This window comes from Acomys minous (genome assembly GCF_964271855.1).
Source record: "Acomys minous genome assembly, chromosome: 9".
NCBI lineage: Eukaryota > Metazoa > Chordata > Mammalia > Rodentia > Muridae > Acomys > Acomys minous.
Genome location: NC_140490.1, coordinates 43,637,826 through 43,652,641, shown reverse-complemented (window position 1 = coordinate 43,652,641; position 14,816 = coordinate 43,637,826). Strand labels below are relative to the sequence as shown.

The window sequence follows — 14,816 nt, the reverse complement described above, 5'->3', positions numbered from 1 at the left end:
GAGGGGCAGCCGCTCCTGCTTTTCAGGTACATGTGGGTCTCACAGCAGCAGCACCTAGGCTGATTTGGACACTGTCACCTGCACACAAGTGGAATGGCCCACATTCAGTTCCGGAAGATGGAACTTTTAGAGGCTTTTTCTTTGAGACAGGGTCTCTCTGTGTAGCCTTGACTGTCCTGGACTCCCTTTGTAGACCAGGCTGGCCTCGAGTTCACATCGATCCTCCTGCCTCTGCCTCTCAGAGTGCTGGGATTACGGGCATGCACCACCATGCCCGGCTTTTAGAGGCATTTTTAAGCATCCTTTTTGCACTCCTCTGGGTCTTCTAAATATGTGTCTGGGGTCTTTTGTCAGTATTAGCTTTAGTACCAAGTGCTCTTCGTTTTCCACCTTGGCATCCTCTCTTCTGATGCATCCTGCCTCAGTATCCCCATAAGGCATTCCTGATACCTTTAGAGAACTGGCCTCATCCAAACTGAGATCCTCACCCTCAGAAACTCCAAACTCCAGGTGCACACTCAGATTCACCTCACAGGCACTTATCATCTTATCTTCACAGCTCTGCTGTTCAGCTCTGACCTGGGCCTCCGTCATCTCCTCACCTGTGCTCTGAGGTCCGTTACCTCCCTCTACACCAGAGTCACAGACCAACTGTACCAGCTGCAACCTGGGCCCAGCTTAGCTTCCATTACCTGGCAGTGCTGGTTACTCAAATAGACTGGTGTTGGTGGCTTCATCCATCTGCTGATCTACATGTGGCCCAGGATAGCAATGAGCACGGCCCAATAAAAACATGTAAGCTTCCTAGTATCTGGGAGGCAGAGACAGGCAGATCTCTGAGTTCAAGGCCAGCCTGAGCTACAAAGTGAGCTCTAGGCCAGCTAAGGCTACACAGTGAGACCCTGTTTCAAAACAAACAAACAAACAAACAAACAACCTGTAAGCTCACTTAGAAGATGATGCAATTTACTTAGTTTATTAGGTCGTATGGTTCTTGGGTACAAGTTCTATATGTCAAAAATCTAGGCATGCCTGAAGGGGAAGCAACTTAAAAACCAACTCTCACTGGGCGTGGTGGCGCACGCCTTTAATCCCAGCACTTGGGAGGCAGAGACAGGTGGATCTCTGAGTTCGAGGTCCTCCTGGTCTACAAAGTGAGTCCAGGACAGCCAAGGCTACACAGAAAAACCCTGTCTTGAAAAGCAAGAAAAGAGAAAAAAACAAAAACAAAAAAACCCCCAACTCTCTGATTTGAAAAAATGGCTCAGTGGTTAAAAGCACCTGCTGTTCTTGCAAAGGGCCCAGTTCCAAGCACCGGCATTGGGCCCATCAACTGCCTGTAACTCTAGCTACAGGGGAATCAACAGATTCCAGACACGCACGCACGCACGCACGCACGCACGCACGCGCCCACACACACACACACTTTAAAAAATCTTTAAAACAAAAACGCAGGGGTAGAGAGATGGCTCAGCAGTTAAGAGGACTGCCTCTTCTTCCAAAGATCCTGAGTTCAATTCCCAGCAACCACACGGTGGCTCACAACCATCTATAATGAGATCTGGTGCCCTCTTCTGGCCTGCAGTTGTATACGCAGGCAAAACATTGTATAATAAATTAATTAATTAATTAATCTTAAAGATTTATTTTAAAAAGTCAACTCTCCTTAGGAAGACATTTTTTTCTGTCTACAATGACTGGGGAGACCTCCACCCCCACAGGAAGAGGTTATCTTTGGGGTTCAAGGGAATTCTGGTCTTTACATCTCCCAGCAGCACCTGCTCACCTAGATATTTACTATCTCTAAAAAGGAAAAGGAAAAGACCCACAGAAAAGAGTCAGGGTGGTGTGCAGCCAGCTTGTGGGAGCTAGAGCCAGGCAGAGTGGCTCTGCGCAGCCACTGTGTACACCTGGGAGCAGAGCTGCCCTCTTGGTGCTGATGCAGAGGCCTCCGACGATCTACACCCCAACCCCAGGGAGTGACCCCTCAAGGTGGCCAAGACTGAAATCCACAAGCATCTCTCCCGCAGTGACCACCAGGTCACCTACCTTCACTCGTGACCACCTCACTGACGTAGGTCAGTCACTCACTTTCAGAGCCGTTCAATACAAGGGCTCTCTCCATTCATCACTCACCTGCAGTCCTGGCTGTTCAGGGGCTGAGGGCTCCAGCCAGTCAGGTCAAGGGCCAGTCTAGGCAACGCAGCAAGACCCTATCTCAACCCAAAGAAAAACGAGGGCTTGGAGAGGTAGCTCTGTGCTTAGTGTGCATGAAGTCCTCATTTCAATCCCAGTATCTTCTAAACCAGACATGGCGTCATTCACCTGTAAATGCCAATGCTCAGGGGGTGGAGACAAGCGAAGGAAGAGCTAAAGAGCTCCCTGGGCTACACAGAGTCCCTGCCTCACAAAAAGAAAAAGAAAGAAGATACCACACCTTATCTGAGACCATCCACAAAGGAAAGGACTCGCTGGCCAGGAGGCCAGAACACAAGTGGACCTGGAACATTACCATATGACCCAAGATGCTCAGACTCCTGCAAGCACGTAAGCTGAGAAGATGTGCCAAGCCCCGAGTGGCCTCCAGGGTGTGTTGGCTTGAATGTGAATGGCTCCCACAGGCTCACAGATCTGAATGCTTGGTCTGGTCCCTCGTTAGTGGAACTGTTTTGGGAAGGACTATAAAGTATGGCCTTGTTGGAGGACGTGTGTCTTGCTCTCTCTGACTCCAACCTTTGGATAAGAGATGGAAGCTCTCAGCTACTGTCCCAAGGCCATGCGTGCTTCCCGGCTGCCTTGCTCTCCGCCATAGCAGTCATGAACTCTACCTCCCTGTAACTGTGAGGCCCCAATTAAATGCTCTTTTATAAGTTGTCTTGGTCATGGTGTTTCTTCACAGCAACAGAACAGTGACTCAGACAGAGAAGCCTTCTTCAAGCACTGGAGCCTGCCTGTGGGCAGAGGACTGATGCAGAGGTGGCCGGCAAAGGATTTGGGACCCGTCCACAGAATCCATGCTTGCCAGATCAGCATGTGCAGCGATGACACTTGGGACCGGGGAGTCACATTCCGGCCTGTGCCCTGTGTCGATGGCACCTTAAGGACTCTGGGCCTGAAACTCCTGACACCCAGAGAACACAGAAGAGAGAGCAGCCAAGCCAGCCCACTAAGCCTCTACAAAAGCTAACCTTGCTGGCTGGTTCCACTTCCTGGACACACCCAATGGAAGCACCAGGAAAATGTTTGGTTTGAAGGTGTTCACACTGACCCCTCCACTCTGCCAGCCCAGAGCCTGTGGCTGCTTGCCCAGGTCTAAATTCATAGTAGACTCACACAAAGAACACACCCCAGACAGGTCCCTGGGGGCTGAGGCACTGCCCAACAAAGAAGGGCCTATTCTGTGGCTGACCAATATGGCCTATCTTTTTGTCTTATTTGAGACTGGGAAGGCGAGGTAGTCTTGCTCTGTTGCCAAGATGCCCCTGAACTATTGGGCTCAAATGATTCTCCTGCCTTAGCTCCCTGGGCAGCTGAGGCTCCTGACACACCTGACTGAGCTGGCACATCTTCTTGTGCCCATCCCTCAAAGGGACTTCACTTTGGGGATACAGGCCTGGTATTGCCCACTATTCTCCCCAACTTGCTGACCCTTCCTGGGAGTAAGGACACATAAGCCACTTTCCCTGGTCCTTGAATCTCACCTACCCTCTAAGGGCTGGCATCTGTCCAGCCCCTCAGTGTCTCCATCTATGCCTCCAACTAAGGCCTGCAGTACCTGTGGTCCATGATGCCGGCCACTGCAAGCTCCTGCTGGGCCAATGGCAGTGGCAGCAGGTGGGCATGCTCATGCCCTTTGCAAATCAACACGGGCAGGGACAGAGCTCCTGCATCCCTGCTCAGCAGCACCATCACTGACCTCATCTGTCTCTCAATGATACAGATAATCCTCCTGAGGACCGCATCATTTTAGGGGGCACCGATGTCTCCTTGGAACTGCTGTTGAAACGGACTCCGAACTCACTGTTTTTGAAACAACACAGATACATTACAGAACGGCTGCAGAGGGCTGGCTGAACGCTCCGGCCGCCCAGGTGCCTGGACGTGCCACTGTGCTTCTCCCAGCTCCACAGGCTTCCTGCACCAGGGACCTTCCTCCATCAACACAGCCAGCAAGTGGGATCCCAGTGTTCCAGGCCAACCAGGGCTCTGTCACCAGGATCACTGAGATCTGAAGGCAGGTGAGGACTCTGCCCAGTCCGGGCCAGAATGAAGATATTCTAAAGAGACCCTAGTGCCCCCTTTGGCTATCAGACTATTGAAACAATGGACCCCAAGAAACTGGAATTTCCCCCAGAGAGAAGAACAAGCCAGAAGCCTGGACCGGCCAGAGGCATTCTCTCCTAGGAAGAGACCTCATACAGTCCCATAACTTGTCAGGACACCTTGCAGGAAAGACTAGAGCTGAGACAATGATTGGTCACCAACGGCCGGGACCACATCTGACCAGGACTGCTTAGCTGCGCGGGCCTCCCAGGGCCCTGAAGACGGTCCCGGTGTGTGTGTGTGCGCGCGTGTGCGCGTGCGCGTGCACGCTGGGCAGGTACCACTTGACCTCTTTGTTCTTCCTCCCAATGTCCAATGTGATCACACTGAATAAATCTCCTTTTTTATGCTTTTGCCCATTGTTACTTTTTTTTTTAACTGGCTTATTGAGGACAGGTGGCTCTGCCTGGCTTGTTGGGACTGCCGAGCCCCAGGCTCTGACTCCAACTGTTCCAGTTATAAAAGTTGGGCCAAGAGACACGACATCAACTTTCATATGTACAGGTACTGTCTATCCCACACCAGGAAGAATGGAGGCGAGGCTGGTAGAAACCAACCCTCCTCTCCCACATTTCTAGGCCGCTGTTACACAACTCACTCCCACCACCCCGCCCTCTTCTGTCTAATCCCGTCTCTGTGATTTATCACCATTCATTTAAATGGATCGGAAGCCTGGGCCTGCCTCTGCGGAGTCTGACTTCTCTTCTGTCAGGCTCCAATACACATGAAGACACTAAAGTCGGCCCGCCTGTCTCCCCTTGGTCTCCCTGTTACCAGTTCACCTCACAGGTCCCAGGGAACAGGGCCTGGGAAGTAGAAGGCCACCCCCTCCCTGCCCCCCTCCAACAGCAATGGACGCCCCGCCCCAAGCAGTTCACTGATGATTACATCCTGTCGCCTGAACTGTCAGAGACAGCGTCCCCACCTCAGCCCCACACAGATGATGATATCTTCTGCTAGGCGCCCCTCGCCAGGTCACCTAACAGTCACAGGCTCTGACGTGAATGTCTTGAAGGACATTCATTCAGGCCCCTGCAGATCCCCAAAATAGTACACCTGTCATTAAAATCCAAAGCCGAGAAGAGGGCTTGGGGCCCTGGTGACAGAGGAGACCCTTGTGCACCACTCGTTAGATGACCCCTTTTTTCATTTGCAAAACTGGTATGTTTGACAGACAGTCCAGCTGGAGCCAGCTTGAGGCTGACCAACCTGTATTCAACATCCATCAAAGGAAGGCACCCCTCTGCAGGGCCCAGAACAGGTAGGAATTTTCCACTTGCCATCCCATAAAACTCAAAGAGATTCTTTTCTCTTTCATAAATGGGGATCATTGAGACAGAACACCAACCCCCCCCCCTTTTTTTTCCCTGCACCAAACTTAAAACAACAAAACCTCTCTGTATTTCTCTCACATGCAGATCCTAGCTTCCAATTGTTAACTATATGTATTTAACTGAGAGTATGTGTTAGGGGAGGCCAGGAAAGTGGGCTTCAAAGGGTAAGGAGGGAAGGGGAATGGAACACAACTGATTTGGAAGCAGAAAGGAGAAGGGGAGAGGAGCAGGTTCCATAGAGAATAGGGGCAGAAAGACTAAGGTAGGAGGAGAATCAGCCAAAACTAAGGGTGCATAACAATGCTATAAGGGAATGTGACTTTATAAACTCATTAAAAAGACAAATAAGTAAATAAAAATGACCGTTAACAGCCGAACTTGTGAAAAGGATATATAAACAACAACCCTACCAGCTGAGACGGAGGCAATGGTTTGCTTGGTGGAAGCACCGTGTGTGAGCTGACCCCAACCGCACTGGAAGAAAGCCCCTTTACGCTCTCTCATGGCTCAGTCTACAGATCTGGCTTTTGTCTCATGGTTTCTAGGAATTATAAGTTGGCCAGAGCTTCTTTCTCTCTCCAATTAGGCTAAGCTATAAATTATTCCTTTTTCTTGTGCCAAAGTCTGTCTCCTGATTTCTTTTGGAATTCAGGGAAACTGAGGCTAAGGAATATGGCCCTGAATGTCCATCCACACATCCATGGGCTCCCTGGACCCAGCGAGGGGGGAGGAGGGAGGGGACAGTTAAGGGAGGGCTGAAGTTCTATCTCAAGAGCAGCTGTCAGCTTTCAGCAAGATACCCGCGGCAGATACACGTTTGTTTGCTGCTGTGTCCGGTGAAGCCTGTTCCTGCTGGAAAGCAATGGATTGGTGTTTTAATAAGGGGAAGTCCATAACTGCCCCTGCCTGAGCCAGCTGTGTTCCCCAGGGTCACTGAGGGACACCTCCTAGCACACCTGCCGTAGCATGAGGTAGGCAGAAACGCCACTGGAGTGACGTAGGGAAGGGGCAGGCCTAAGGCTGTGAGCAATGACTGTGGGCTGAGTAAAAGCCTCAGGACCCTGGGGAACATGGGAAGTTGCAGGAAAACACAGACCAAATACACGACTGGAAGCCCCCCCCCCCCATTCTGAGGCAACCTCTGAGCTCTGGCTCCATGCTTTCTGTCCTGGGAGTTCCAGGGCAGGCACTGACAATTTGGTCCTGGCTGTCCCTCCCTGTCCCCATCCTTAGGACAGCACACACCCTAGTCTTCTGATTTTCACACACACACACACACACACACACACACACACACACACACACACACACACGCCATCAAAGCCCTTTGGTTTGCAGACCCCAGTGGCATGAAGCCACCCCAGCTGTGCCACTCTCCTACCCAGCAGCTGTATCTATGGCTCTGCTGAAGTAAGTACCGAGGGCTTTCTTCCCTGGGCTGTGGGGAACGGCAAGACCCTGCGTGGCCACACCCACAGGCAGCAAGCCAGTCGCTCTAGGCCACCACTCCTTCCCCACAGAGAGTACGAGAGACAGAAACCCGAGATAAATGAATTCAAACAACAAAGAGGAGTGTAACCCGGGCCAGCATCAGCACATGCAGATGCCTACTGGCTACCTACCAGAAGAACCCAGGGTCAGCCCCAGGCCAGGTAGCGCCAACCAAGCAGCAAGTGATGGACCTGGCTCTATGGCTGGGCTATGCCCACCGCCTTCAAGGTATAGGACAGCCACATGCTCAGACCAACACTCCACCCTCCACCTAAATACCATTTTCCTCCATTCCTGGGCACCAGCCATCTGGGCTCCTGGAAGGAAAGTGCACTCTCAGGACATCCCACTTAGCCCCGCGCCATTTGCAAAGGCAATAAATAGGGAACACCAAACCCCATTGCCAAGCTGCATACCTTTCTGCAGCTGGGCGCCCAGCCTCGCTTTGGCCACTGTGTCCCTGGCTGCTAGCAGGATCTGCATTCAGGACTCCTCTGGAGCAGCCACTCTACCCTCGAACAGGCCCTCTGCCCGCCGGAGATATCTGTCTTGACTATGGGGTCTCTGTCCTGAGTTGGGGGTACAGTCTGGGATGGGGTGAGGGGGACGTGCTGCAGGCGGCTGGGTCCACTCTTGCTACAACAAGGCACCCTTCAGTAGGGAGACAAGGCTCTGTGGTGAGCCTTCTCTGCAGGTCGTGGGACAAGCCTGTCCCCATTCTCTGCCCTGTAAATAGCAGGGCTGTTCTACAATGTGGGCCTGATTGTTTTCCTATATGGGCTGATTCAGGGACAAGGGGCAAGTTAAGCAAGGAGAAAGGCTGCCTTAGACCTGAGGAGAGGGGACTACCCAGCCCAGCACCCATGCTACGTAGGCCTCTGCCTACCAGGCACAGCCAAGGGCCACCTTCTTGACCCAGGGGATGTAGTTTTATCAATCACTTGCAGCCTCAAAGGCAAGCACAGATAAGCTTTCCCCACCTCCAGACACTGGAGTGCAGGGCTGAGGCGACACTCCAGCAGTGGAACTCATGGCCCTGTAAGACCCTGGGCCAGACCTGAACACAAGGGTGACCGGAGCATCAGCAGGTCACATTCAGAGAACAGTTTGTCCAGGGAGCAAAATGTCTTCTGAGATTAGTGACTTAACATAAAAACCTCGAAGGCGTTCCATCAGAGCAGAGGTCTTGCTTCCTGGCACCTGTGAGCACCACCCACACCCCCCAGTACCCAGAACTCAGTCGACTGAGGCACTAGCGATGGGGACTCTGCAGCCAACCGACCCCACAATACACCACATCAAACTGTTTCTGGCAAAAAGCGAGAGTGTCTATTTTCCAAAGTATGTGTGTTTTCCTTAGAACAAAACAAAACCGAAAAAGGAAAACAAAAGCTAAAGGAGGCATTTACTGTACAAGCTGCCGCCAAATGAAAACCAGCTGGCCCATGACCAAGGGCACTGCATTTCAGTGCCACCCATGAGCATTAACTCATCCTGTTCAGTCCAAAAGAGTGTCACACGATACATCTACATTGGTGTGGGCTCCTTGCGTGACCCTCATCAGAGACACAAATGTTAGCACCAGCTGGCAGGCCCAGCCACTGAAAGCCAGCCTGGTGTGTGGCTCATCCAGAACAGGCCACACCACAGGTGAGCGGCTGGCCTCCCTCTGAACCCACCATGCCCCAGGAGCTGTCAGCTGCGGCACCTCTATCCTCGCCCACCCAGGACAAGCCTGCGGTTATGGCGGTTTCTCATCCCTCTCCCAAGTAAGGGGACCCGTTTCTCTCCCTGATGAACTGGGGAGAAAAAGTCAAGCACCATTATGCATAGTTGAATACACTACTGAGTACTGTTAAGTGCTACTAGAATTTTGAGTTCTATGTTGGGCCTTCCCTCAACAGCCTCCCAATGCTGCCTGTTACTGACTAAAATGGCTAGGAGTAGGCATTTGATGGGCCCTGAACAGGGAACCACAGGCCCAAGAAACAGCTAGGTTGCCTTCACGTCAGCCAGGCTATTCTGAACGTTTCTACATGACCTGGAAGACATTCCAGCAGTTGCAGAAGACCACTACAACCACAGCTGAAAACACAGCATGTTTCAATCGTAACCTTCCAGACAGAGCCTGGACCAGCCTGAGAACGCAGCACTCCAAAGCAACACAAGCCTGAGCAATCTCCAGCTTAAATCAAACAGGGCACACCTTCCCAGAGGGCCCAGCAGAAGGCCTGTTGCTGGAGCAAATACAACCTTTCATTTGTATGAAGGGTTGTGCCAAAATTGGCCACACACTGCTCCTGGCCATGGAACCAAGCTAATTGGCTCCCTTTTCAAGTTAGTCAGGAGACTCTTTCTTGTACGGTCCTCTGGTGTCGAAACTTTAGGCCTAACAATAGTTTTCTTCCTCCCCTGGTTTTTTACTGCTTCAGATTTTTATCATAAGCAGAAGGGGCGGAGCTGGTAGCACCCACAGGACACAAAGGAGCAGCAAATGCTGTGGCAGTGGCGATGCTACCAGCAGCTGCCATAGCAGCAAGGTGGTGGGCGAAGGAGCCAGGACAAATGAGGGCTTGCAGTCAGATCCTCGGAACCCATGTACAACTGCACACAGTAGTGTGTGCTGTGATCCCAGCACTCCTACAGTGAGGTGGGAGGCAGAGAAAGGTTAACCCCTTGAAGTCACTGGCCAGCTAGCGTCGCGTACACAGAAGCAAACAATGGAGACCCTGTCTCAAACAAGGTGGAAATGAAGGACCAACACAGCCTGCGCTCTGGCCTCTGCATGGCATGGCATACTTGCACAACCACTTGTATACATACACACATTCACACACTCACACATACACATAAACACATACACACATAAACACATATACATAACATACTTACATACACACAAACACACTCAACATATACACACACCTATACACACATACACACATAAACAGACACACACAGATACATAAACATATATACATAGACACACACACTCATATACATACACACACAGATAAACATACATACATACATACATACACGCTCACACATACACACATACATAAACACATATACATACGCACATATTCACACATATACACACATATATACACACACACACACCTACATAAACACATACACATATATACAACACACACACACACACACACACACACACACACGCAGCTGAGTTGAGTGGACAGCCACAAAGGAGACAAAAATAGTAAAGTACAAAAAGAGCTTTTTCGGTTTTGTGCAGGGGAGTCTCGCTGTTTAGCTCTGATTGACATGGAACTCTATGTAGACCAGGCTGGCCTCAAACTCACAGAGATGCACCTGTCTCTGCCTCCTGAGTGTGTGCTGGGATAAAGCCGTGGGCCACTACACCCAGCCAAGAGAGAGCTGCAGGGAGCCAGAGATGAAGGCTGCAGGCCTAGGTCACAGAGCTCCAAGAGCTACCACGTCTTAGAGACACCTTAGGCTTCAGAGTTATGACATTAGCTGCTGGTAGGAGCCACAGCTCCAACGCCCAAGGCACAGGAACTGTGACAGTAGTATGCTGCTGCCACACGCTGATGCTAAGAGCCGAGGGTTACACCATCTGTCCAGTGCCAGGCACCGGCACCCTCACCTGAGCACCTACAACCATACACCTCTGGACGCTGGTCTCAGGAGCAAAAAGCCTCTAGTCCTCGGACTCAGAAATATGCAACCAAGTCTGCCCACACACAGGCCTTTGACACTGGAGGGCTTGGAGCTGTCAACCATCGACTCCTCGGAATTTCTGAGCACAAGGCCCCAGATGCCTGAGTGATAGCCTCCCTCTAGCACGTCCCTGGGCCTGGCTCTGCACCAGGCTCACCCTTCTCTCCTCCCCTCCTCAGCTACACAGCTATCTCTAAAACCCAGCTTGTACTGACACCATCGGGGACTTGGGAGGCGACTTAGTTGGTAGATGTGCTCTTTGCATAAGTCGGGGACCTCAGCACTCACGTAAAAGAGTGAAGTAGATATATCTATGCATATATACATATATACATATGCATATGACCCCAGCACTCAGGGGAACAGAGACAGGTAGATCTTAGAAATTCTCTGGCCAGCGGTCCAGCCAAAACCAGCCTCCAGCTTCCATATGAACGTGCTCGCGCGCACACACACACACACACACACACACACACACATACACACACACACACACACACACAAATGTAATAAGAAAAACACACAGAACATCAACAGTTCTCTGCTACCTTCAGATTAAAATATCAGCTCTTACCTCAAAATAGTACAGCCGGCTACCTGATCTGTTTCCCACCAACACCCTACCTGTTTTTCTCCACTTCAGCTTTCTCAGTCTGGCCCCTCTGTTTGTAAGGCAGCCAGGCCTTCTGGAGAAATGGCCCCCTGCGCTGAAAACAAGGAGTTCTCCCAGAATCACCCCAGCTGTCCAGTATCATGTGTAAAACCCACTCACCCACCTGCATGCATTCCCGGGCACCTGCAGCTGTCAGGCAGTGCACCAATCGTCTGTAAGGGAACCATGCAGGGGGCGGGCCATGGAAGCATGCCTCGGAGTGTATTGAAGATGTGTGCCTGGGTGTGACACAGGGTAGTCGGTCCTACTTGGGAGCTGGAGATGAGCTGGCTTGGTCAGAGGCCTGGAGTTTATCCTGAGTGGATATGTGGGCCAGCAGGGGTCAGCCCAGCCCACGGTTACCCTATGACTTCTCTATTCTAGTAGTCGGTCCCCACAGTGACAAAGTCGTGTGGAGATTTGCTGGGCACAAGCTCCCGAAAAGTTGTCTCGCCTGATCAGCAGCCTGCTTTTCTGGCCTTCTAAGAACAACAGCCACCTCCCATGGCAAACTGCTTCCTCAGCGCCCAGTCAGCGCCTGTAAGCCTCGTGCGTGTGGTTCACTCCACCTGCCATCACACTGAAAGAAACGCTGTAAACCAATCCAGCCCCATCAACCTCCACACACATGCAGGACCCAGTTGAGAGCGCTCTCCTTCAGCCAGTAGGCAAGCTGCAGTTCTGCGCAGCAGACAACACTGGTGATGGCTCCACATGGGCTGGCCTCTGGGCATGATGGATGACCGTAAAGGCCTCAACTGAGGCAAGTCATGTCCAAGCAACATGGCAGGATGTTCCTGAGAACAGGGAAGAAAAGAGGCAGCGACCTATCACCCTGCCTGCCGCTCCTCCCCAGGGCCACACAGAGCAACACTGTCTTCTTCTAGGATTGGGCGGCCTGGTGCCTGGCTGCTCAGCTCCTCATCTCTTTGTTCGTTTCCCAACACCAGCTTGATTGCTTCACTTCTGATCTTTTACATGTCAGCCTCAGACGGCAAGAGGGAGCAGTCACTGTAGACCGAGAACTGGCGACTGGAGGAAGGGGTGTGTGTCCCTCCTCCTGGGGACCAGTCACAGTAGCGGCTCAGAAATGCCTATGACAAAACTGATAGTCCCTCTCGGCCCCGCCCCCAGCCACCTTTAAAGGGCTTCTCCAGATGCTGTTATTTACTTACCACACCAGAATCCCACACAGAGCACGGTGCGTGGGTCAACCCCCCCAGCAGGTCTGTGAGGGATGCTGTAAGTGTCTCCCTCCCAACCATGGTACCCAGTGCACTGTAGCTGGGTCCCTCCCTTCCCAGGGGTCAGGCCACCCTCTCAGACCTAAGAAACTTTGCTGCCCAACTGCCTGAGTCAACATCAGTGGGTAGAGCAATAGGGGTGGCTTGGACAATCATGAAAGCCAAGGGAGGAGCTGCAGCACTCAAGCCCAGCCTCCCAGGCCTTCCTGCCTGACTCAACTCAAGCACCTCTGCAAGGACAGTGTGGAGCTGGTCCCTTATGTCACCAGAGCACAAAAAAGAATGAGGAAACCAAGAGACAGCAAAGTGTCACAGAGCTGACATGCTCAGCAGGACAGAGGGTCAGAAAGACATATACAGAAATACAACATATGTCTAGCTTGGGCCAGCCTCCCCACCTGCTGTTCATGAGAAGTTTTGACAAAACAGACCCCAACAGACCCCACACGCACCCAAGAGACACAGATACAGAAGAGCAAACAGGCAGCACTATACATCATCTGCCCAGTCACTTCCTCTACCCCCAGGAAGCTGCTTCTCCCCAGACCATGACTCACAGTCTTTAGAAGGCCCACCTGCACCCCACTGGCACCCTGGGAAACTCCCTACCACTTCCTGGTGAGACCTGCTAGGCAATAGCTGGTACATGACCCCACTCCTGCCCCAGAGCGGAGTAGAAAGAGAGAGAGAGAGAAAGAAAGAAAGAAAGAAAGAAAGAAAGAAAGAAAGAAAGAAAGAAAGAAAGAAAGGAAGAAAGAAAGGAAGGAAGGAAGAGAAAAAGAAAAAGAAAAGTCCTGAAAAGAGATGGAAGTCTGTGCTCCAGGCTATGGAGGGGCTGAAAGAAAAATGTAAGAATGCCCTGCACCACTAGACCCTCAGGGTCTTGTAGCACATTCAGACAATCAGACCATCTGCCCCACCCCCAGGTCTATTGCTCCATCGACCAGCCCCCAAACCCCGACCTTGTCTACCTGCTCCTTAGACCTAGCTGTCACCCACCTTTCTCCCCAACCTTGAAGCAACGCCACCGCTGCTTGCTGGTCCTGCACCGCAGAATGCTGGGTGTCAGGAAGATGGCGTTCGCCCCTGCACCGCAGAGCCAGGCCCAGCAACATCACTGCCACTGTAAAGCAGCCAGGCCAGCAGCTGCCGACTGAGAAGGACCTGCCTGCCCAGGACCAGCTAACAGTTAGACAGACCCAGCCCAGTGGTGACACCTTGGCCAGCCTCATCCTGTATGTGCCTTGAAGATGGGGGCCCAGGCTGTTAGTCCTGTGCAGGGTCAGGTACCTGCAACACTCTGTACTTTCCACCCACAGCTTGGGTGTGGCTGGGTCACACATAGGCAAATGCAGGCCTGACCTCATCATGCTCCCAGCAGGGGTAGGGCCTGGCAGGCTCAGCACAGCCACCAGCGGAGCAGGCAGCATTTAGGGACAATGCCCAGAAGGAAAGACCCAGGCCTGGCAGTTCAATGTCAAACACACAAACCTGGAACATGGTGACATGCACCCCAACATGTAGACGTGGGCACAGAACAAGCCGCACATACCTGCCAAGTGCTGGCACACATACTCCCCCTCATATATGCACTCACCCGTCCTGGGCAGGGTCAGACCACTGACGCCTAAAGGAAACCCTGGAGGAGGGTAAGTCTCCAACACAGATGCTGTCTCCTCCGGCCATGCGCACCGTGGCTGTTTTCCAGTTGGTGTCCATTGGCTTACACTCCGACTTCACTAATTGCATAGTTGGGTTTTTGTTGTACGTTTGTTTTTGAAACAGGATCAAAGTGAGCCCAGCCTGACCGCAGACCAACCTGTAGCCAAAAATGACCCTGAGCTACTGAGCCCCCTGAGATTACAGCTGTGTACAGCCACGCCCAGTTTTACGCAGAGCTCGAGGTCAAACCCAAGGCTTCACACACATTGGGAAAACATTCTTCTAGCTGAGCTACACCCTCAGTTCTAGCTTCACAGGCTTCTAGAAGTTACTACTGGTAACACTGAGAGAGAATGCGTGCACTTTCCCTTTCTCTCTGTACAGCCCCTTCAGCACAGCTACTGT

The 14,816-nt window shown here is 51.9% G+C and overlaps 1 protein-coding gene across 9 annotated transcripts in view; it reads right to left on the bottom strand.

The window, feature by feature from the left end:
• SEMA4D (semaphorin 4D) overlaps positions 1-14,816 on the bottom strand; it is a 106,537-nt gene that overhangs the window by 54,088 nt on the left and 37,633 nt on the right. Inside the window, exon 1 of one of the 9 annotated variants that reach the window (XM_084796919.1) lies at positions 7,565-7,716. The exons of the other annotated variants lie outside the window; for them this stretch is intronic. The gene's annotated coding sequence lies outside the window, so the exon portion shown is untranslated. Of the gene's footprint in view, positions 1-7,564; positions 7,717-14,816 lie in introns of those variants that run through there. 9 annotated transcript variants of the gene reach the window in all.